This window comes from Prionailurus viverrinus, chromosome A3 (assembly GCF_022837055.1).
Source record: "Prionailurus viverrinus isolate Anna chromosome A3, UM_Priviv_1.0, whole genome shotgun sequence".
Classification (NCBI taxonomy): domain Eukaryota; kingdom Metazoa; phylum Chordata; class Mammalia; order Carnivora; family Felidae; genus Prionailurus; species Prionailurus viverrinus.
Window position 1 is genome coordinate 107,633,119 of NC_062563.1, and position 25,408 is coordinate 107,658,526.

A 25,408-nucleotide genomic window follows, 5' to 3' on the forward strand; every position below is an offset into this window, starting at 1 on the left:
ATTTTTCCCCCCATTGTTTTGTATATGCCTAGGTGATAGGCTAGTATAAATTTGATTGCTTCTTGGATTTTTCAAACTCATATTACTTTTTTTTTTAATGTATAGTCTTTAGTATCTTAAAACCCTGAAGAACAGAGTTATGCTAGCATCCTCACTACAAAAAAGCAAGCAGTGGCTGACTTTTAGAAAAATACTGGGATTAAGAACAATTTAAGTCTTTGGGGAATTCAGAATGTTCATGGAGGTGTCCAGGTCTTAGAGAAGATAAATAGATTTCCCAAGAAGAGAGTGAGATACAAGTCAATAAAACAGAGCTAGAAATGGAATACTAAGGTGAACCCTAGATGTAAGAAGATAACAAAGGCATACTTGCCTTAATACAGGTATCCTAGAACACTTCACCTAAGGTTCTTAAGTTTTCTTTAACAAAAGATAGAGTTGACCACAGCATTTTCAGGAAGAACGAGCCTGAAAGTTAGCTCCAGGTAACTGTAAAGATCTAGTATATGCAGAGACCTGGGAAACAGGAAAATTAATATAAAACTAGTGAAAAAGAATGCCCTAAAAAACACTATCCAAAGAAATTTCACATGTATCTGGAATCACACAGGTTTATAGTAGAAGCATTCTAGTGGCTGGAGATTCTCTTTAGTAATAAGTCAAATTATATATTTAATTATATTTGCAACAGATTATATGTGAAATCATAATTATAAATATTTTTTAAAAACTTTATGGGACAACCTACTTTTGAAACTAGGAGAGTTTTATTGATAATGCTAGAAGTTACCAGGAAATTCAGTAGTTTCTGTTTTACTCAGTATGGAAGCACAAACCATAGTAAACAAAAGAACAGGAAGAGAGACGTGTGTATTCATTAAGTGGGCAGACTTTTCCTCAATTATTAACACAATCAAAAGGGAAACAGAAAATTCTGAAGACTAAAGAATGGTGGGGAAAGTAAGAGCCTGAATATCACATCACGCCGTGTGGAGCTAAATAAAGAAAATTAATTATGTATGGTGCTATTCTCTCCATCTCTGAGAACCCCTTCTCATTTTTAGACCCACCTTTACTAGTTCGTTACTGCTCTTGGATTAAAATGGAGTACTGTTCTCCCACGCCTAACCCCAAGCTGTATAAATTCTCTTGTTTTGCCTCACTCCTCAAACCTATATTGTTTAGTTTTTTTGTTTCTCTTTTTGTTTTGGTGTTGAAACCTGGGTTGTTTAGTTTGTTCTCTTTTTTCTTTTTCTTTCTTTCTTTTTTTTGAAGTGCAAAGTCTGTCTCCGGTCCTTTTCTAAGATGTCTTCAGCTCATCAAACTTTTACCTCTCCTACGTGTCATGTTCTCAGCATCCTGCTTTCTGATACGTGGTTAACTTAATTGATATTTAATTCCTCAGAAATGATAGTTTTAAACAGAGGAAAGATCTACATCTTTGTAAAGTTTTATATGGGTTTTAATTCTTAGCAATCTGACAGTGCCAGATTCATTACGTATAAATTCATAACCAAGTCTGGGCATTTATATCTATTTCTATATGAATTTCCATTAAAACATAAGTTGATGAATAAAAATGGCCTAATACTGCAAATAAAAAGGAAGAAGGATTGGAATCAATGAGCTTATTGTAAAAGTTTATATGGAGAGACAAAAGATCCAGAATAGCCAATACATTATTGAAGGAGAAGAACAAAGTTGGAGGACTGACACGACCTGATTTCCAGACTTATTATACAGCTACAATAACCAAGACAGTGTGGCATTGGCAAAATAATTGGAAATAGGCTGATGGAACAAAATACAGAATTCAGAAATGGACCCAAATATATCGAGACACAAATATAAATATAGTTCACATATGTATACACATAAATAAATACAGTCAACTAATCTTGAACAAAGGAGCAAAGGCAATACAATGGAGAAAAAATAGTCTCTTCAACATCCACATGCAAAAAAATATATCTAGAATCACACAGTCTATATCCTTCACAAAAACTAACTCAAAATGCATCATGCACCTAAATGTAAAGTGCAAACAATATAAAACTCTTAGAAGATAATATAAGAGAATATGTAGATGATCTTGGATTTGGTGATATTTTTAAGATACAACACCAAAGACATGTTCTAGAAAAGGAATAATTGATAAGTTAGACTTTATTAAAATTTAAACTTATGCTCTGTAAAAGACACTATCAAGATTATGAGAAGACAAGCCACAGACTGGAAGAAGGTAATTGCAAGACATATGTGATAAAGGACTGTTATCTGAAATATATAGAGAACTCTTAAATGTTAAATGTCAAAAATAAGAAACAAACAAATCAATTAAGAAATGAGCAAAAGATCTGAACAGACACCTCACCAAAGAAGATAAACACCTGGCAAATACGCATGTGAAAAGATGCTCAACATCATATGACAAAAATCCCAAACACTGGCAACCCCAAATGCTGGCAGGGATGTGGAGCAACAGGGACTCCCATTTATGGCTGGTGGAAATGCAAAATAACACAACCACTTTCGAAGACAGTTGTGGTGGTTTCTTACAAAACTAAACACAGCCTTACTGTACAATCCAGCAGTTGTGCTCCTTGGTATTTAACCAAATGAGTTGAAAACTTATATACGTACAAAAAAACTTGTACATGGATGTTTATAGCAGCTTTATTTAAAGTTGCTGAAACTTGATACTTGATAACTGTAGGTGAGTGGATAAATAAACTTCTACATCTAGACAATGGAATATTATTCAATGCTAAAAAAATGAGTTCTCAAGCCATGAAAAAACATGGAGTAAATTTAAATGTATATTTCTTTTTTTGTTGTTGTTTTTCAATATATGAAATTTATTGTCAAATTGGTTTCCATACAACACCCAGTGCTCATCCCAAAAGGTGCCCTCCTCAATACCCATCCCCTACCCTCCCCTCCCTCCCACCCCCCATTAACCCTCAGTTTGTTCTCAGTTTTTAGGAGTCTCTTATGCTTTGGCTCTCTCCCACTCTAACCTCTTTTTTTTTTCCTTCCCCTCCCCCATGGGTTTCTGTTAAGTTTCTCAGGATCCACATAAGAGTGAAACCATATGGTATCTGTCTTTCTCTGTATGGCTTATTTCACTTAGCATCACACTCTCCAGTTCCATCCACGTTGCTACAAAGGGCCATATTTCATTCTTTCTCATTGCCATGTAGTACTCCATTGTGTATATAAACCACAATTTCTTTATCCATTCATCAGTTGATGGACATTTAGGCTCTTTCCATAATTTGGCTATTGTTGAGAGTGCTGCTATAAACACTGGGATACAAGAGTCCCTATGCATCAGTACTCCTGTATCCCTTGGGTAAATTCCTAGCAGTGCTATTGCTGGGTAATAGGGTAGGTCTATTTTTAATTTTCTGAGGAACCTCCACACTGTTTTCCAGAGTGGCTGCACCAATTTGCATTCCCACCAACAGTGCAAGAGGGTTCCCATTTCTCCATATCCTCTCCAGCATCTATAGTCTCCTGATTTGTTCATTTTGGCCACTCTGACTGGTGCGAGGTGATACCTGAGTGTGGTTTTGATTTGTATTTCCCTGATGAGGAGCGATGTTGAGCATCTTTTCATGTGCCAGTTGGCCATCCGGATGTCTTCTTTAGAGAAGTGTCTATTCATGTTTTCTGCCCATTTCTTCACTGGGTTATTTGTTTTTCGGGTGTGGAGTTTGGAGAGCTCTTTATAGATTTTGGATACTAGCCCTTTGTGCGATATGTCATTTGCAAATATCTTTTCCCATTCCGTTGGTTGCCTTTTAGTTTTGTTGGTTGTTTCCTTTGCTGTGCAGAAGCTTTTTATCTTCCTAAGGTCCCAGTAATTCACTTTTGCTTTTAATTCCCTTGCCTTTGGGGATGTGTCGAATAAGAGATTGCTACGGCTGAGGTCAGAGAGGTCTTTTCCTGCTTTCTCCTCTAGGGTTTTGATGGTTTCCTGTCTCACATTCAGGTCCTTTATCCATTTTGAGTTTATTTTTGTGAATGGTGTGAGAAAGTGGTCTAGTTTCAACCTTCTGCATGTTGCTGTCCAGTTCTCCCAGCACCATTTGTTAGAGACTGTCTTTTTTCCATTGGATGTTCTTTCCTGCTTTGTCAAAGATGAGTTGGCCATACGTTTGTGGGTCTAGTTCTGGGGTTTCTATTCTATTCCATTGGTCTATGTGTCTGTTTTGGTGCCAATACCATGCTGTCTTGATGATGACAGCTTTGTAGTAGAGGCTAAAGTCTGGGATTGTGATGCCTCCTGCTTTGGTCTTCTTCTTCAAAATTCCTTTGGCTATTCGGGGCCTTTTGTGGTTCCATATGAATTTTAGGATTGCTTGTTCTAGTTTCGAGAAGAATGCTGGTGCAATTTTGATTGGGATTGCAGTGAGTGTGTAGATAGCTTTGGGTAGTATTGACATTTTGACAATATTTATTCTTCCAATCCATGAGCAGGGAATGTCTTTCCGTTTCTTTATATCTTCTTCAATTACCTTCATAAGCTTTCTATAGTTTTCAGCATACAGATCTTTTACATCTTTGGTTAGATTTATTCCTAGGTATTTTATGCTTCTTGGGGCAATTGTGAATGGGATCAGTTTCTTTATTTGTCTTTCTGTTGCTTCATTGTTAGTGTATAAGAATGCAACTGATTTCTGTACATTGATTTTGTATCCAGCAACTTTGCTGAATTCATGTATCAGTTCTAACAGACTTTTGGTGGAGTCTATCGGATTTTCCATGTATAATATCATGTCATCTGCAAAAAGCGAAAGCTTGACTTTATCTTTGCCAATTTGGATGCCTTTGATTTCCTTTTGTTGTCTGATTGCTGATGCTAGAACTTCCAACACTATGTTAAACAACAGCGGTGAGAGTGGGCATCCCTGTCGTGTTCCTGATCTCAGGGAAAAAGCTCTCAGTTTTTCCCCGTTGAGGATGATGTTAGCTGTGGGCTTTTCAGAAATGGCTTTTATGATCTTTAAGTATGTTCCTTCTATCCCGACTTTCTCAAGGGTTTTTATTAAGACAGTGTGCTGGATTTTGTCAAAGGCCTTTTCTGCATCGATTGACAGGATCATATGGTTCTTCTCTTTTCTTTTATTAATGTGATGTATCACGTTGATTGATTTGTGAATGTTGAACCAGCCCTGCATCCCAGGAATGAATCCCACTTGATCATGGTGAATAATTCTTTTTATATGCTGTTGAATTCGATTTGCTAGTATCTTATTGAGAATTTTTGGATCCATATTCATCAGGGATATTGGCCTGTAGTTCTCTTTTTTTACTGGGTCTCTGTCTGGTTTGGGAATCAAAGTAATACTGGATTCATAGAATGAGTCTGGAAGTTTTCCTTCCCTTTCTAATTCTTGGAATAGCTTGAGAAGGATAGGTGTTATCTCTGCTTTAAACGTCTGGTAGAACTCCCCTGGGAAGACATCTGGTCCTGGACTCTTATTTGTTGGGAGATTTTTGATAACCGATTCAATTTCTTCGCTGGTTATGGATCTGTTCAAGCTTTCTGTTTCCTTCTGATTGAGTTTTGGAAGAGTGTGGGTGTTTAGGAATTTGTCCATTTCTTCCAGGTTGTCCAATTTGTTGGCATATAATTTTTCATAGTATTCCCTGATAATTGTATCTCTGAGGGATTGGTTGTAATAATTCCATTTTCATTCATGATTTTATCTATTTGGGTCATCTCCCTTTTCTTTTTGAGAAGCCTGGCTAGAGGTTTGTCAATTTTGTTTATTTTTTCAAAAAACCAACTCTTGGTTTCGTTGATCTGCTCTACAGTTTTTTTAGATTCTATATTGTTTATTTCTACTCTGATCCTTATTATTTCTCTTCTTCTGCTGGGTTTAGGCTGCCTTTGCTGTTCTGCTTCTAGTTCCTTTAGGTGTGCTGTTAGATTTTGTATTTGGGATTTTTCTTGTTTCTTGAGATAGGCCTCGATTGCAATGTATTTTCTTCTCAGGACTGCCTTCGCTGCGTCCCAAAGCGTTTGTATTGTTGTATTTTCATTTTCGTTTGTTTCCATATATTTTTTAATTTCTTCTCTAATTGCCTGGTTGACCCACTCATTCGTTAGTAGGGTGTTTTTTAACCTCCATGCTTTTGGAGGTGTTCCAGACTTTTTCCTGTGGTTGATTTCAAGCTTCATGGCATTGTGGTCTGAAAGTATGCATGGTATAAATTTAATTCTTGTATACTTATGAAGGGCTGTTTTGTGACCCAGTATATGATCTATCTTGGAGAATGTTCCATGTGCACTCGAGAAGAAAGTATATTCTGTTGCTTTGGGATGCAGAGTTCTAAATATATCTATCAAGTCCATCTGATCCAATGTGGCATTCAGGGCCCTTGTTTCTTTATTGACCATGTGTCTAGATGATCTATCCATTTCTGTAAGTGGAGTGTTAAAGTCCCCTGCAATTACCACATTCTTATCAATAAGGTTGCTTATGTCTGTGAGTAATTGTTTTATATATTTGGGGGCTCCAGTATTCGGCGCACAGACATTTATAATTGTTAGCTCTTCCTGATGGATAGACCCTGTAATTATTATATAATGCCCTTCTTCATCTCTTGTTACAGCTTTTAATTTAAAGTCTAGTTTGTCTGATATAAGTATGGTTACTCCAGCTTTCTTTTGGCTTCCAGTAGCATGATAAATAGTTCTCCATCCCCTCACTCTGAATCTAAAGGTGTCATCAGGTCTAAAATGAGTCTCTTGTAGACAGCAAATAGATGGGTCTTGTTTTTTTATCCATTCTGATACCCTATGTCTTTTGGTTGGCGCATTTAATCCATTTACATTCAGTGTTATTATAGAAAGATACGGATTTAGAGTCATTGTGATGTCTGTATGTTTTATGCTTGTAGCGATGTCTCTGGTACTTTGTCTCACAGGATCCCCCTTAGGATCTCTTGTAGGACTGGTTTAGTGGTGACAAATTCCTTCAGTTTTTGTTTGTTTGGGAAGACCTTTATCTCTCCTTCTATTCTAAATGACAGACTTGCTGGATAAAGGATTCTCGGCTGCATATTTTTTCTGTTCAATACATTGAAGATCTCATGCCAATTCTTTCTGGCCTGCCAAGTTTCAAAAGAGAGATCAGTCACGAGTCTTATAGGTCTCCCTTTATAAGTTAGGGCACGTTTATCCCTAACTGCTTTCAGAATTTTCTCTTTATCCTTGTATTTTGCCAGTTTGACTATGATATGCCGTGCAGAAGATCGATTCAAGTTACGTCTGAAGGGAGTTCTCTGTGCCTCTTGGATTTCAATGCCTTTTTCTTTCCCCAGTTCAGGGAAGTTCTCAGCTATTATTTCTTCAAGTACACCTTCAGCACCTCTCCCTCTCTCTTCCTCCTCTGGGATACCAATTATGCGTATATTATTTCTTTTTAGTGTATCACTTAGTTCTCTAATTTTCCCCTCATACTCCTGGATTTTTTTTATTTCTCTTTTTCTCAGCTTCCTCTTTTTCCATAACTTTATCTTCTAGTTCACCTATTCTCTCCTCTGCCTCTTCAATCCGTGCTGTCGTTTTTCCATTTTGTTTTGCATTTCGTTTAAAGCGTTTTTCACTCCTCGTGACTGTTCCTTAGTCCCTTGATCTCTGTAGCAAGAGATTCTCTGCTGTCCTCTATACTGTTTTCAAGCCCAGCGATTAATTTTATGACTATTATTCTAAATTCACTTTCTGTTATATTATTTAAATCCTCTTTGATCAGTTCATTGGCTGTTGTTATTTCCTGGAGATTCCTTTGAGGGGAATTCTTCCGTTTGGTCATTTTGGATCATCCCTGGAGTGGTCCGGACCTGCAGGGCACTTCCCCTGTGCTGGTGTGTATAACTGGAGTTGGTGGGCGGAGTCACAGTCAGACCTGACATCTGCCCTCAGCCCACCACTGGGGCCACAGTCAGACTGGTGTGTGCCTTCTCTTCCCCTCTCCTAGGGGCAGGATTCACTGTGGGGTGGCGTGACCCGTCTGGGCTACTTGCACACTGCCAGGCTTGTGGTGCCGGGGGTCTGGCGTATTAGCTGGGGTGGGTAGGCAAGGTGCACGGGGGCAGGAGGGGCAGGCTTAGCTCGCTTCTCCTTAGGTGATCCGCTTCCGGAGGGGCTCTGTGGCACTGGGAGGGAGTCAGACCCGCTGCCGGAGGGGTGGCTCCACAGAAGCACAGCGTTGGGTGTTTGCGCGGAGCAAGCAAGTTCCCTGGCAGGAACTGGTTCCCTTTAGGATTTTGGCTGGGGGATGGGCGGGGGAGATGGCGCTGGCAAGCACCTTTGTTCCCCGCCAAACTGAGCTCTGTAGTCTGGGGGCTCAGCAACTCTCCCTCCCTTTGTCCTCCAGCCTTCCCGCTTTCCGAGCAGAGCTGTTAACTTATGACCTCCCAGATGCTAAGTCCTGCTTGCTGTCGGAACACACTCCTTCCGGCCACTCCGCTACTGCAAGCCAGACACGGGGGCTCTGCTTGGCTGGCGGGCTGCCCCTCCGCCCCAGCTCCCTCCCGCCTGTCTGTGGAGCGCGCACTGCCTCGCAGCCCTTCCTACCCTCTTCCGTGGGCCTCTTGTCTGCGCTTGACTCTGAAGACTTCGTTCTGCTAGTTTCTGGTGGTTTTCTGGGTTAGTTAGGCAGGTGTAGGTGGAATCTAAGTGATCAGCAGGATGCGAGGTGAGCCCAGCGTCCTCCTACTCCGCCATCTTCCTAAATGTATATTTCTAAGCAAAAGCCAATGTGAAAGGCTACACACTTTATGATTCCAGCTATATGACATTCTAGAATAGACGAAACTATGGAAAAAGCCTAAAGGTCAGTCATTGGTTGCCAGGGACAGGAAGGAAGGATAAATATGTAGAACACAGTGGATTTTTAGGGCAAGGAAGCTATTCTGTTTGATACTATAGTGGTGGATACATATCATTATATGTTTGTCAAAAATTATAGAATGTTCAACCCCACCTGTGAATCCTAATGTAAGCTATGGACTTTTGTGATAATGATGTAGCAATAGTAGGTTGATGATGGAAAAGCTATGCATATATGGAGTTAAAGGACATATGGAGGGGCGCCTGGGTGGCGCAGTCGGTTAAGCGTCCGACTTCAGCCAGGTCACGATCTCGCGGTCCGTGAGTTCGAGCCCCGCGTCAGGCTCTGGGCTGATGGCTCAGAGCCTGGAGCTTGTTTCCGATTCTGTGTCTCCCTCTCTCTCTGCCCCTCCCCCGTTCATGCTCTGTTTCTCTCTGTCCCAAAAATAAATAAACGTTGAAAAAAAAATTAAAAAAAAAAAGGACATATGGAAATTGTACTTTGTATTCAATTTTGTTGTGAACCTAAAACTGCTCTAACAATAAAGTCTATTTTTTAAAAAAATAGGTAGACAAACATAAGAAAAAGGGAAAAGACAACAGCAGATATATGAGACACTTAGAAGTTACTGCAGTCAAAATAAAATGATAAATAAGTAAAAACTATGGAGAAGGCAAGAAAGAGCTGAATCTGAATGTTTCAGTGGGAGAAGCCAATAATAATGAAGCCAGTTTCATCACAGAACATCGAAAATGTTGAGCAATTACAGATACACAGTATCTTAAGATTTGGAAATGATCTTGGAAACAAAAATCCTGGTTGAAAGATTTTATAAGTAGAAGTCAGATTTTTAATTATCAACCATGCACAAAGAAAAGAAAAAAAAAAGCACCTAAAACTATGGACCAATATTCCTCATGAATATAGATGTAAAATCCTTAAAAAATATTAGCAAACAGAACTTAGCAATATGTAGAAAAGATTATACTCTATGGCCAAGTGGAATTTGTCTCAGGAATATAAGGCTGTTCAATATTTGAAAATCAATGAATATAATTCACTGTATTAACAGGCTAAAGGAGAAAAGTCACACGATCATATCAGTTGATGGAGGAAAATCATTTGGTAAATTCAACACACATTAATAACAATAAGAAAAATAAGATGAGGGGCACTTCTTCAACTTGATAATGAGCAGGTGCAAAATACTCTATAACTAACATTACACTTATTAGTGAAAGACTGAATGCTTTTCTTCCTAAGATCAGAAACAAAGCAAAGATGTCCACTCTTACCACTCTTATTCAAAATATTGCTGGAAGTTTGAGCCAGTGCAATAAAACAAGAATAGGAAATAGAAAGCATACAGACAAAAAAGGAAGAAATGAAATTACCACTATTTGCATATGGCATAGCTGTCTAAGTAGAAATTCTCAAGGAATCTACCAAAATAACTCCTAGAACTAATAAGTTCAGGTCACAGGAATCAAAAGAAACATTAAAAAGTCAATTGTATGTCTAAATACTGACAGTGAACACCAAAATTAAAATCACTCACCATTTGCAATCACTCAGAAAAATGAAATACTTGAGTATACATCTAACAAAGATATACAGAAATTGTATGTTACAAAGTATACCATGCTAGTGAAAAAAATCAAAGATCTAAACAAATGAAGAGATATATCATATCCATTGATTGGAAAACACAGCATAATAAGGATGTCAATTCTTCTCAAGCTGATATGTAGACATATAACAAAACTCATATCAAATTTCCACCAAGATTTTTATAAATATACAAAAAATTTTTCTAAAATCTTTCCACTAAAAAGGAGAATTACAAATTTCCCTGATGAAAATGGATGCAAAAATTCTTGACAATATAGTGTCAAATTGAATCCATCAATATATGAAAAGAATTATTCACCACAATCAAGTGGAATGTATTTCTGGGCTTCAGAGCTGGTTCAATATCCACAAATCAATCAACGTGATACATCACATTAATAAAAGAAAGGATAAGAACCCTATGATCCTCTCAATAGATGCAGAAAAAGCATTTGACAAAATAAAGCATCCTTTCTTGATAAAAACCCTCAAGAATGTAGGGATAGATGGAACATACCTCAACATCAGAAAGGCCGTATATGTAAAACCTATAGCTAATATCATCCCCAATGGGGAAAAATTGAGAGCTTTCCCCCTAAGGTCAGGAACACGACAGGATGTCCCCTCTCACCACGGTTGTTTGACATAGTACTGGAAGTCCTGGCCCCAGAAATCAGACAACAAAAAGAAATAAGAGGCATCCAAATCAGGAAGAAGTCAATCTTTCACTCTTCACAGATAACATGATACTATGTGGAAAACCCAAAGACTCCACCAAAAAACTTCTAGAACTGATACATGAATTCAGCAAAGTCACAGGATATAATAATCAGTGTACAGAAATCAAATGCATTTCTATATACCAATAATGAAGCAGCAGAAAGAGAAATCAAGGAATTGATCCCATTTACTATTACACCAAAGCCACAAAACACCTAGGAATAAACCTAACCAAGGAGGTAAAAGATCTATACACTGAAAACTATTGAAAGCTTATGAATGAAATTGATGACACAAAGAAATGGAAAAGCATTCCATGCTCATGGATTGGAAGAACAAATATTGTTAAAATGTCTATAGTAACCAAAGCAATCTACACATTCGATGTAATCCCTATCATAATAAAACCAGCATTCTTCACAGAGCTAGAACAAACAATTCTACAATTTGTATAGAACCAGAAAAGACCCCAAATGGCCAAAGCCATGTTTAGAAAGAAAACCAAGCTGGAGTCATTACAATTCCAGACTTCAAACTGTATTACAACGCTGTAATCATCAAGACAGTATGGTACTGGCATAAAAGCAGACACATCGATCAATGGAACAAAAGAAAGAACCCAGAAATGGACTGGCAAATGTATGCCCAACTAATCTTTGACACAGAAAAACCTCCACTGCATTTGATTAGTTGCTTTAACACTGTCCCCATTGTATATGGTCTTAATGTTTTTTGCTTTCTAATAATCAGTAATGCCTCTTCAGAATTTTCTGAGAGTTTCAAGTGTCTTGTCATTTACTAGATCTTTTAATTACCAAATACATTTTACAGTCACTTTACCAAGGAGCAGAAGAAAAACCCCAAACTTCCGGGAATTCTATCAGAATTGTACTGAATATTCATGTGTTCACATATCTTTAAATTTTTCACTTAAAGTACTTTGGTAGATTTATGGAATTGAGTGTTACAGTGACGATCCACATGAAGTCCCTCCATGTTTGTCAAGCATTTTGAAATTTTCTCCTCAGTAATTTCCTGTTCTATGTAAGATTTATTACTAGGTACATCATGTTTTTATTGTATTGTAAAAATCATTTATCTTATTGCGTTTTTAAAATTTTTGTTGCTGGCATTTTGAAATGCAAATGGATTTTGTACATTGATTTTGTATCCAGAAAATGTTAAACTCTCCAATTTGTTCTAATAATATACATACATACATACATTGATTGATTCCATGTGGTTTTTTAGGTAGACAATCATATAACCCACAAATATCACAGTTTATTTCATACTTTCTAATTTATTATCTTATTTATGTGTTTAAAGATATATATATTTATATACCTTTCACTCATTAGTGATTTGGCTACTTCACTAATGTTGAATTGAAATGATAACAGGTACATTTCTTGGTCCTAATATTAGAACATTCGTTTCAACATTACCATATAATTTTTCTGTAAAATTTTATAGCTTTATCAGATTAAGGAAGTTCTCTTAAATTGCAAAGCGTTCTTCTCTATTCTATTCTTTTTAGTCAGGAACTGATATTGAATTTTATCATATGGTCCTTGTGCATATATAGAAATGATCATAATACTATTCTACTTTAATGTTTAATATGATAAATATATTGGACTTCTTATGCTAATACAACATGGGCTACTTGAACAAACTAAGCATAAGTCATGCTATATTATAATTTTCTACATTGTCTTCTTGAGCTCCTTAATATTTTTTTAAAGGTACTTGCGCCTATACCTATGAGTAAAATTGCCCTATAATTTTCCATTACTACACTGTGGTTTGTTTGTTTGTTTGTTTGTTTGTTGAATTTTGGTGTCAAGAATATGCTGGCTTCATAAAATAAACTGAGAAATATCCCTTTTCCCCCCAATATTCTGAAATATAAGTGCAAGGTAGGAATTATGTGTTAAAGTGTTTCATAGAACTCATCATCAATACTGTGTGAGCATAGAGTTGTATCAGTAAGTCCTTTTAAACTGTTGATCACTGTTTATACTGGATTATATTTAGACTATTCAGACTCCATACAGAGCCTCTGTAACTTCTCAGGTTAGTTTTGAAGAGTTATATGTTTTAAAATGTGTTTATTTCATAAATATTTTAAAATTGATTCACATAAATTTATTCCATAATATGTGATATTATCTACAGCATCTATAGTTATAACCTCCCTTTCATGCTGTTGTTCATGTGTTGTTGTTTTTTTAAATCTCCTCTTGTCAGAGGTTTTTGTTGTTGTTGTTGTTGTTACTGTACTGTTTTTAAAGAACCAGCTAGGGGCACCTGGGTGGCTCAGGTGGTTAAGCGTCCAACTTGAGCTCAGGTCATGATCTCACAGCTCATGAGTTCGAGCCCCGCATCGGGCTCTGTGCTGACAGCTGGAGCCTGCTTTGGATTCTGTGTATCCCTGTCTCTCTGTTCCTCCCCCACTCCTGTCTCTCTCTCTCTCTCAAAATTTAACATTAAAAAAAATTTAAAGAACCAGCTTATGGTTTCATTGTTCTCCCCCCAAATGCATTTTAAATAAATTCAATAAATCTTAAATTATTTTAATTTTTGCTGCATTTCATTTTTAAGATAGATATTATTTGCTAGTCATCTTGGAATTTGAAGGATGGATATTTAGCCCAATAAAATTTAGCTTTTTGCTTTTTTCTCATATATACATGTAGGCTGTGAATTCACATGAAATATTGCTACAGCTGCATCCTATAAGCTTGTAAATGTACTAGCTTTATAACTACTCAGCTCTAAATATATTTTAATTCCTATGAATTATTTATAAGTGGTTTTTATTTTAATTTCCAAATGTAGTTTAAAAGTTGTAAGTATTATCGAATTGGATTGCTTAGAAACATAATTCAAATAAAGAGGAACTTTATCTAAAACTAAATTTTATCACTAGACTGATAATCACTAGCAAGAGGAAAGTCAAGGGTATATGTGAGATGGGTAAAATATTTCCTTATCTTTATCATATAGAGAAACTTAGAAATTACATATTCCACAAAGTAAAATTAAAATAAATTTAAGGGCAGTTTTGTTGATTCAATAATTGAACTTCTACATTTGCATGTACACTTAAGTTTTAAACAGTGAATATTCTAAAATCCGCAATAAAAATCTCTCTGACATAAACTGAAACATTGATTTCAGTGCAATAAAGTGCTTGACTATTATAAAGCCAATAGTCCCGCAGGATTAGAAAAGTGAATTTGCAGAATAGTGAACCAGCTGCATTTAGGGACAGAACCTTTAATGAAATCATCTGGGAGTAGTTAAAGGTATTATCTGTATGTGAAAGTTGACACTCCATTACAGCGAATTAATTATTAATTAATTTACTAGAGTCAAGTTTTTGAGATAGCTAAAATCTTAACATTTTCATGGAGTGGTTATATAACAGTTCACTTTTATAGAGTTTTAAATCACAACGATACATGATCATGTTAATGAAGCATGCATGTAATAATTGTTTTAAGATTAAACAAATGAAAGCCTTCACATTGTAAGACAATTCTAAGAATTAGATAAAAGATTACAAATAAGGATGCCTCCTTCTCACTCAATGATTTACTCCTGTTTTCTTTTTAACTTCTACTGTGTTTGACTTAGCCAAAAGTAATTTTTTTAAATATATCAAACATTTTTTTTAATATCTTAATTCCAAATGACCTGTCCTGTCTGTCAAGTATGGTGAATTGGGCATCACTTCAGTTTATTTCTGCAGGTTTCATTTAGTAAATATTTTTAAGTCCTCTAATAATCCCAGAAATCTTCAGAAACACAAAATTTAATTTGATTTTTGTTGAAAGGACAATGGTTATTTTTAGTGCCTTAAAATAAACACTCAGAAATGAACTCAAAATCAACTAAAGACTTCAGTGTAAGATCTGAAACCATGAAACTCTTAGAAGAAAACGTAGGAACAAAGCTCCTTAATGTGGGTCTTGGTAATAATTTTTTGGATATGATTCTTTAAACATGATCAGTACAACAAAAAATAAACAAGTGGGACTATCAAACTAAAAAGCTTCTGAACAGCAAAAGAAACCATCAAAAAAGTGAAAAGACAACCTAGGAAATGGGAAAAAATATTTGCAAACAATTTTTGTGATAAAGGCTTAATATCCAAGATGTATAAAGAACCCATACAACTCAGTAGTGTACAAATAACCTAATTCAAAATGAGCAAAGTACCTGAGTAGACATTTCTACAAAGAAGATATACAAAAGGCCAAAAGGTGCATGAAAAGATGCTCAATATCACTAAAGATGCTCAACATCACTAGTCATTAGGGAAATGCAAATTAAAACCATAAGGAGATATCATCTTACACCTGTTAGAATGCCCATCATCGAAAAGATAAGAAATAATAAATAATAAATGCTGGCATGAATGTGGAGAAAAAGGAACCCATGTGCACTGTTGGTGGGATTGTAAATTGGTATAGCGACTACGGAAAAGAGTATGGAGCTCCTCAAAAACTTAAAAATAGAACTAACATATGCCAACAATTCCAATTTGGGGAATATATCCAAAGGAAATGAAAATACTAACTTAAAAAGATGTATTCACTCTCCATGATTGATCATAGGATCATTATTTACAATAGCCAAGACATGGAAACAGCCGAAGTGTCCATCAACAGATGAATGGATAAAGAAGTTGTGGTGTATACACACAGTGGAATATTGTTCAGCCATAAAAAATGAGGAAATCCTGCCATTTGTGACAATATGGTTGAAGCTTGAAGGCATAACGCCTAATGAAATAAATCAGAGACAGACAAATATTGTATGGTTTCACTTATGTGTAGAATCTAAAAACAAAACAAAACTCAGAATAAGAGATCAGACTTGTGATTACCAGAGGCAGAGAGTAGTGGAGAAGGAACTGGAAGAAGGTGGTCAAAGGTACAATTTATAGTTATAAGACAATAAGTACTAGGGATGAAATGTACAACATGATGATCATAGCTAATATGCTGTATGATATATAGGGAAGTTAAGAGAGTTAATCCTAAAAGTTCTCATCACACAAGGAGAAAATTATTTTTTTTTCTTTTTATTGTATCTATATGAGAAAATGGATGTTAGCCAAACCTAGTGTGGTAATCATTTCACAATAGAGGTAAATGAAACTGTCACAGTGGATCCCCTGAACTTATAACAGTGATGTATGTCAATTATTTCTCAGTAGAACTGGGGGGAAAATATTTGTTAAGACGCAATACACAATGGCAGTGTTAAGAGTTCCTGTTCTGAGTTTCACTGTGGCCTTTAGGGTAAAGGTCATATCTGAGCACCCAAGGACCTCTATGGCAGGACTGTTGACAACCTCTGTAACTTCATTTTCATCCTTTTCCCCACATGGTCCCTTTGCTCCCTTATTATAAAATACTCTGAACTCATAAACCGATGTTTAATGGCACTACACGTTTCCTCCTTCTGCTCTCTTCTCTCGGCTTGCTCTTTCCCACTTTCTCTTTTATCCCAATAATACTGTGCGATACAGTTGAAAAATATCTGTCGCTCATCAGGATGTAAATTTCACGAAGGCAAAAACCATGCGTTGTTCAACTCTGTCTTGACCAGAGAAAGACTGACGCCTCACAGCTGCTCAAAAGTGTTTGTGAAATGCCCAAATGAAAGAGATGGCTTGAGGTGACTAGTATGGCTCCCTTCCAGCCTGTTTGTTTCCGCTGCCATCTCTGATAAGAAAGTCAGGATAAGAGTGGGAGGTAGAAGCCCGTTGTGTCAGTTAATATTAATGGGTATCTGAATATAACAGTCTTCTTGACACTTAAAGCAAATTGTGTATATAAAATGGATCTGAAGCATTATTGTTTCCTGGCCACCTTACTTCTGAAATTCATGTGCACAGGGGCATGTGTTGTATTTTGAAAATCAATAACTTATAGTTGTACTTGTTGAGATTTAAATACCACAGATGCAGTCAATATCCTACTGAAGGCATCTCTTCGTATGTTGTACAGACATGCAATGAGTCTCAGCTCTTCTGTTCTGGTATGCTTTTCTATGATGCAATCGAATATGAGGAGTTAATAATGAAACCCTCCAATAGCACTGATTAAATGAATCTTATTTGACATTTATGAAATCAAGGGAATATGTTGACAAATGCATCCAGATTGGGAAACATCATAAAAGTTAATAGAAATGACTTATAATGTAAATACCATTTATATACAGTCTCTGACTCCTGAGCAGGTGAGCTCTTGTTAACAAGGTTAAAACACACAGACAATGCAAACCACTGAATGTTTACTTGTACAGATATTTCTTGGAAACCCTTGCAGAACAACACTATGTGCTTGCTGACTCAAAAAGATGAATAATTATCCTGAAAAATTTAAACGCAGAGGGGAATTAACAGGATTGGTGGCAGTTGAGGGTTTAGGATGAGGTTGATACAGCTAGCAGTCGATGGGGCAGAAGGTGGTTTGGGGGAATAGACAGCATTTCATTAACTATGAGCTGCCTTCAAAGAACTAGATGGAATCATGAAGAACATTTCAGTAGTCAGCAACATCATCACAAAAGGTAATTACAGGTGCAGGAAGAGAGTTCTAAGCACAGGATCCATTTTAATAGGAGATAGGATTTGTGGGCTACCACAGAATAGCAAGGATAGAGCATGCTTGGTCACATGACCACACGTGGTGTCTGGAAAGGGATTGTGAAAGAGCACACTCATTTTACCCATATACCTTTGCCATTCAGTACATCCCTCCCTAATGTCTCCCTAGTATGGCTTCTGACTGAAGGAGATCCTTCAGCTTTTAGGCTTTTAGGGGAGCCAACCACTTGTAAAAGTAACACACAGAAGCTGCCATTATTCCAGCACTGAAATAGCCTCTTGGTTTGGGATTATTTTACCCATCAGAAGAGGCAGGGAAGAATATTGGTTAAGGCTTTGGGATTAGCCAAACTTGGGTTAAAATAATGGACATGTTAGCTTAGCTATGTAACATGGAAATGGTTATTTAAATCTGCTACTCCTCAGTTTCCTTCACTGTGAACTTGACATAATATCAACCATCTCCTCGTCTTGTCAAGAAATACATGATGTACTGTACGTAGGTGCTTAATATAGCACTCTACCTACAAAACAAACCACTGTACTACAGATCATCTCTTTGCAACTCCATTCTGTCAATAGCTGATTAAAGATGGACAGCTGACTTAAGGGAAGCCAGTACATAAGGTAGAACAAACCATTCTTTTTCTCCAATAATTTGATTAAAGAGACATCCGCCCTGTTGTCAGTCTCTGCTGGGAGATGCGATTGAAGTTCTGTGATTGTAATGGAGCAGCAAGGGTTGTAGTCGAGTGGTCATGCCAACCATGGAGTAAGCTCTGAAAAAAAAGAATAGTCTTGAAAGAAGGAATGGGGAGACAAATTCAGCAAAAGCATAAAGAGAAGTGGACGTGAGAGTGATGTCATTAATACCTAAGATACTTACAAGTTCCCCCAGCTTCTCACTTTGTAGTTCCAACCCCCTATAAAGCTTGGATATATTATATTTTTGCTCTGGGATGACTGTCAAAGAGTTTATGTTTACGAGTGTGAGCCATGTGAACTGTAGCCTCTTCTGTAATGTGAGAACAATTTGAATTGATACAGTTTGAATAGATAGAATTGCCATAGTATCTATTACTCTTCAGGATGGGAGGGATAATAACTATCTCTTTTGGCCTGAACTAGTTTAGATGTTCAAATGAGTCTTTTCCTTGTCTCCTAAATACCTCAATTAGAAGAGAAATAAAACCAGATAATGTAGAGTGACCTTTCTGCAGTTCCAGAACTGGCCAGTGCCAAAGATGGGCATTCTCTGATTCCTAGCGCAGAGTTCTTTAAACCCCGTCATCCTTTTTCCTTGATTTTTAAAAATCTATTTGTTGGGGCACCTGGTAGCCTGTCTGTTAAACATCAGATTCTTGATTTCAGCTCAGGTTATGCTCTCACGGCTTGTGAGTCCGAACCCCACATTGGGCTCTATGCTGACAGCTCAGAGCCTGCTTGGGATTCTCTCTTCCCCCTCTCTGCCCCTCCTCTCCTGCTCACACACACTCTCTCTCACACACACACAAAAATAAAATAAATAAACATTAAAAAAAAATCTACTATTTGTTTAGCACCTCCTAAGTTTCTCTGTCTTTATATTATCTTGTGATGGCCCAACATCAATTTCATATTAATTGATATTTCAATGTTTTAACGGAGTAAAGGAACTCTGAGAAGTTAAGTAGCTTAGGTCTCAAAAACATGAACTCTGTTTCCTCTGCCTTTGAAAGTTCTTTACCTCTATAATTCTACTTCCTTCAGCCATCTCATCAGAAGTGGATGAAGAGAATGATTGTTATATCTCTGTTTAAAGAGTTGGGAGAAAGAAAAATCCCTCTAAATTTTTTCACTTTTTTTGCTTTCTCCGTCTTGACAGCCTATTGTCATCTGAAGGAATACAAACCAAATATTTCTAAAGAGAATATGCATTCACTAGATTGTTAATTATTTGTTTTTAATTTTTTATATTTATTTATTTTGAGGGGGGGGTAGGCACAGAAAAAGAGGGAGTGAGAGAATCCCAAGCAGGCTGTGTGTTGATAGCACAGAGCCCCATGGGGAGTTCGATCTCATGAACTGTGAGATCATGACCTTGGTGGAAGTCAAGTCTGAGGACCGACTGAGCCGCCCAGGTGCCCTGATCCCAGCATTTAAGTAGCACATTGTGTTTGTGATCTAGAAGGAACCCATCTCAGTGGAGGCCAGCGGCAGGGACTTGTGTGGAAGCTATATTATCTGAAGGATTTTTGTTGACAACATTCTTAGGGGCTACAGAAGCTGGCAAATGCTCATCAGCATACAGCAACAAAAGAAATACTTCATCATACACCAAATATTGCCGCCTGCACTGAGGCTAAGCAGTCAGAAGTATGAAGTCATTAGTCAGTGCTGTAAAGCAAGAAGGGTCCCATCAATTTCCAGTTGGTTGTTAGAGACAGAGTTCCCTCCAAAAGAAAAAAGTAGGCCCCAGAGAGCCTTAGTGTATATCTTTCAAGAAATCTATACCGCAAGTAATTACTATTGGGGAAAGCACAGTGCTCTATATTGTTTTCCAGTGTTAGAATTTCGCAAATGGTGCTGCAATTTGATTTAGCATTGAGTTAAAAACATCAGGGGCGCCTGGGTGGCGCAGTCGGTTGAGCGTCCGACTTCAGCCAGGTCAGGATCTCGCGGTCCGTGAGTTCAAGCCCCGCGTCGGGCTCTGGGCTGATGGCTCAGAGCCTTGAGCCTGTTTCCGATTCTGTGTCTCCCTCTCTCTCTGCCCCTCCCCCGTTCATGCTCTGTCTCTCTCTGTCCCAAAAATAAAATAAAAACGTTGAAAAAAAAAATTAAAAAAAAAAAAAACATCACTCTAGGGTGCCTGGGTGGCTCAGTTCGTCGAGTATCTGACTTCAGCTCATGTTATATCTCACAGTTTGTGGGTTCCAGCCCCACATCAGGCTTTGCACTGACAGCACAGAGCTGCCTTTGGATTCTCTGTCTCCCTCTTTTCTCTGCCCCTCCCCCCCAAACATAAATAAACATTAAAACCATTCAAAAAGTAAAAGCACTGTTCTAAATATTCTGAAATGCTAAATTTTTCCAGGTGGCTTACTCTTTCTGAGAGAACTAAAGCACTCAGCAGCATCCTGGCCTCTGTCAGCTCTCCTACCTTTGCTCCAAATACTGGGCTCAAGTAGAAACCAAACAAATCTATACTAGGACATTTGAGTTTTCTGAGATGTTGTCACCAAAGGGGGCACTTGAAGGGCTAAAATTTGGCCTGGTGGATCCATGTGTATGTCAATGATGACAAATAAACAGAATTGAATTTCTAAATCTCAAACAATGCAAATATAGGGGGCTCAGCCAATGGGAACATTTCTAGAATTCTTTGTTGAGATCAGTAACTCTGTGACATGTACTTGCTGGTCACATCAGGAATTAGATAAGAATATCACTTACATCTGAGGTGAGGTCCATCACATTTGTTAATTTTAGATGCTGGGAACATTATTCATGAGAAGTAGCCACTATTAAAATTCAGACAATTCTTGCCACAGGTCAGAGGTAAAACAATACTATGTCTTCCATTTAAAAGAAGTTGTAAAACACTGGTTATGGCCATGCTTCTGAAACTTACAACATTCATAGACAAGTTAATGCTTTTATTTTTTTTTTCAGAATAGCCACAGACCATTGACTTTTGCTAATATTTTTAAAAGATGATAACAATATTTCTAAAAATAGTAAAGTTTATCACGTTGAAGAAAGAGATGAAATTATTATATCTTCACCAAGGAATCTGTGTCTAGCTTTTTAATAGATAATTTGAGGTATAGTTCACACTTCAGTTAACTTTTCTTCTTATACTTCACTTCTAAATTATAGTGTCCTAAACTAACAATGATAGATCATTATTGAGAAAAAACATCAAGGAAAAATTACAAGTTTATTTTCCAGAAGTGAAAGACATAAGTTTTTTTATAGAAAGGACCAACCAAGGACTAGAACAATCAGGATAATAAATGATAACACACACACACACACACACACACACACACACACACACACACACTCATTATATTTTTCAGTATCAGGAATAATGGAGCAATTGTCTGAAGGTTTTGAAAAAAATAGTACCAAATCTACAATATTATTCACAACTGAACTGTCCATTAAATATCAGGATGAAATGAACACTTTATGAGCTTCACAGGTGTTTTTTTAATGTACCTTCCATGAACTCATTTTTAGCAGTCTATCAGAGGTTATACTCCACTAAAACGATGAGGAAATGTCAAAAAAGGGAGAGTTGGGGTCCAAGAAATAGGAGATCCTGTGAAAGAGAGAAAAGAAAGGAATACTCATGGCGATAGTGAAGAGAAGTTCCAGAATGATAGTTCAGCATTGGGCCTAGAGAACATTTAGTACAGATGAGAAGATAGAAGACTCCAGAAAGTATGATTCTAATGTATTTTCTTGGTAACAGCTTTATTGATGTATAATTCACATACCATACAATTCACATTAAGCCCACTAAATATTAAACTCACTAGGGGTGCCTGGGTGGCTCAGTCGGTTAAGTGTCTGACTTCGGCTCAGGTCATGATCTCGCGGTTTGTGAGTTTGAGCCCCCGTCAGGCTCTGTGCTAACAGCTCAGAGCCTGGAGCCAGCTTCAGATTCTGTGTCTCCTCCTGTCTCTGCCCCTCCCATACTCATGCTCTGTCTCTCTCTCCCTCTGTCTCTCAATAATAAATAAAGATTAAAAAAAAAGAAAGAAAAAAATAAATAAACTCACTGGATTTGTTTGTATTCATAGATTTACGCAACCATCACCAGAATTAATTTTAGAACATTTCCAGCTCCCCAAAAAGAAACCCATCAGCTACCACCCCTCAATTTTTACACCCATCTTAATCCTAGGCAGCTAAGAATCTATTTTATGTCTCCACAGATGTGCCTATTCCAACCACTTTGTTTGTTTGTTTGTTTGTTTAGAACAAGTGGGGGAGAGGGGCAGAGGGAGAGAGAATCTTAAGCAGACTCCATGATGTGAGTTTCCATCCCACAATGCTGGGATCGCTGGGATCCTGACCTGAGCTGAAACCAAGTGTTGGAAGCCCAACAGACTGAGCCACCCAGGCGTCCCTATTCCAAACATTTTAGATAAGCTAAATCATAAAATATGTTACCTTTTGTGGTTAGTGTCTTTTACTCAGCATGGTTTTAAGGTTAATCCATGCCATAGCATATATCATAATTTCATTTTTTTATGGCTGAAAAATATTCCATTGTATGGATATATACCACATTTTGTTTATATATTAGTCAGTTGATGGAAATTTAGATTGTTTCCAGCCTTTGGCTATTATTAATGCTGCTGTAAACATTTCTGTACAGAATGTTGTGTCCATATCTTTTCATTTCTCTTGGGTATAAACCTAGGGGTGGAACTGCTGGATCCAATGGTCACTCTCTATGACTAACTTTTTGGGAACTACAAGTCTACTTTCCAGTGTGCTTGTACCATTTTACATTCTCACAAGTAGTACATGAGGATTCAAATTTTCCCACATCCTCATCAACATTTGTTATTATCTTTTTTTTTTTTAATTGTAGCCATCCTAGAGAGTGTGAAGTGGTATCTTAGTGTGGTTTAAATTTGCACCTCCCTGCTGACTACTGATAGTGAGCATCTTTTCATATATTTATGTCAATTTATGTATCTTCTTTGGGAAACGGTCTAATCTTATCCTTTGCCCATTTAAAAAAATGTATTATTTGTCTTTTTTTTTATTAAGTTGTGTGAGATTTTATATTCTAGAAACAAGTCTTTTATCAGATATGTGATCTGCAAATATTTTCTCCCGTTCATTGGGGTGATTTTTTATCTTCTTGACAGTGTCCTTTTGAAGTACAAAACTTTTTAAGTTTAGTGAAGTCCCACTTACCTGTTTACCTTTCGTCACTTACATTTTTGGTGTCATATTTAAGGAATCATTGTCACATTTAAGGTCATGAAGACTTACCCCTGTTTTTATCTAAGAATTTTATAGTTTTATCTTTTACATGTAGGTCTTTGATCCAGTTTGAGTTCATTTGTTATATTGTATTCTTATGCTTCTTAATATATTAAAACACAATTGGCTCACTGTCAAAGAGTTTGGAAATTAATTATTGATCTCTGCATAGGAAAGGAAGATAACCAAAAAGGAGAACATTATAACTAGAATAGAAAAATAAATTCATTTAAAAGTTGCACAACAAGGAAGTTAATATACATTTTGGTTGTGAAATCTAGTTAGTTTTAATAATTTAAGCCCTGAATATTTAAACAAAAAGAATAAAATAACTATGTTAGGAAGCAGGGGAAGGAAAAAAGTGAGGGTATTATAGAACAGCTAAATTCTCATCTTCTGATTAGGACAGGCTGGGTTTAATACCTACAATTGGAAAAATAGTCAAGAAAAAGGATTATAAGCATGTTACTTACAGAATGAAAACCAATTCTATCTACCCAAAGGACTAAAGGTTATTACCTTGTTGGGATCTGAATCTTGGTGGTGGTAAGGTAGTGTGACAGAAGACTTGTGTTTTGCACTGCAAATTCTGTTGTTTGATTTTTACTATGTATTGTTGAATGGAACACAACTTTTGCTGACTGAAAAATAAATTTAATGCAACAGTTTGACAGAGAAAACCTCAGTGTCAGTGTAGAGGCTTTCTTGGAAGTATCTTATAACATTGTGACGGAGAGTTCTATGTATGTTTATATGAAATGTGCACCAAGATATAATAGAGCAATTACTAAGAAAAGGTGATATTAAGTGAATAATTCTACATTTGAAAGCTGGAGAGCACAGTATTTTAATTTGGGAAGTAGTGTCAAATTGTTTCCAAGTCCATTCTTTGTTTGCCATTTGGCTTTGCAAAATACGTCAACTCTGATGCTACATTTACATGTGGGTTTTAAGTTTGCCCTGGATATGTTGTTGACTTCTTTCTCTGATGAACGAAGACAAAGATCAAATATTAAAAAGGAACGGAGTTCACAAACTTTGCTGTCTTCACTAGTATTTAATCATAAGAAGGCATAATGTTCCATCCTCAACATTTAAAATCTTGATATTTCAAACCTGAAGTAATAAGCTTGAGCTTTGCAAAATATATTGCAAAATATGTCAGGTCTTTGAAATGGTTTTCACGGACAGTGTCAGGGTTATGTAGATACGTTTTGATGCTGTCATCATTTCAAAGGACAAAGGTAAATAAAGTCTCTTCCTTTTAGTGGCTGGCATAGAAATTTGTCTTGCATTCTGTATCTTACTGCTCCTGCAACAAATCAGCACAAATTTAGTGGCTTAAAAAAACACATATGTATTACCTTACAGTTCTGAGGTCAGAAGACTGAAAAGAGTCTTATGGAACCAATATCCAAGTATCTTGACTGGAATACATTCCTTCCGAAAGTTCTAGAGAAGAATCCATTCCTTGCCATTTCCAGCTTCAAGAGTCTATCTGCCTTCCTTGGCTCATGGTGCCCTCCAGCAATGTCATTCTCTGATCTCCGCTTTCATTGACACTTCTCTTTCACCCTCATGCCTCCTTCTTGTAAGGAACCTC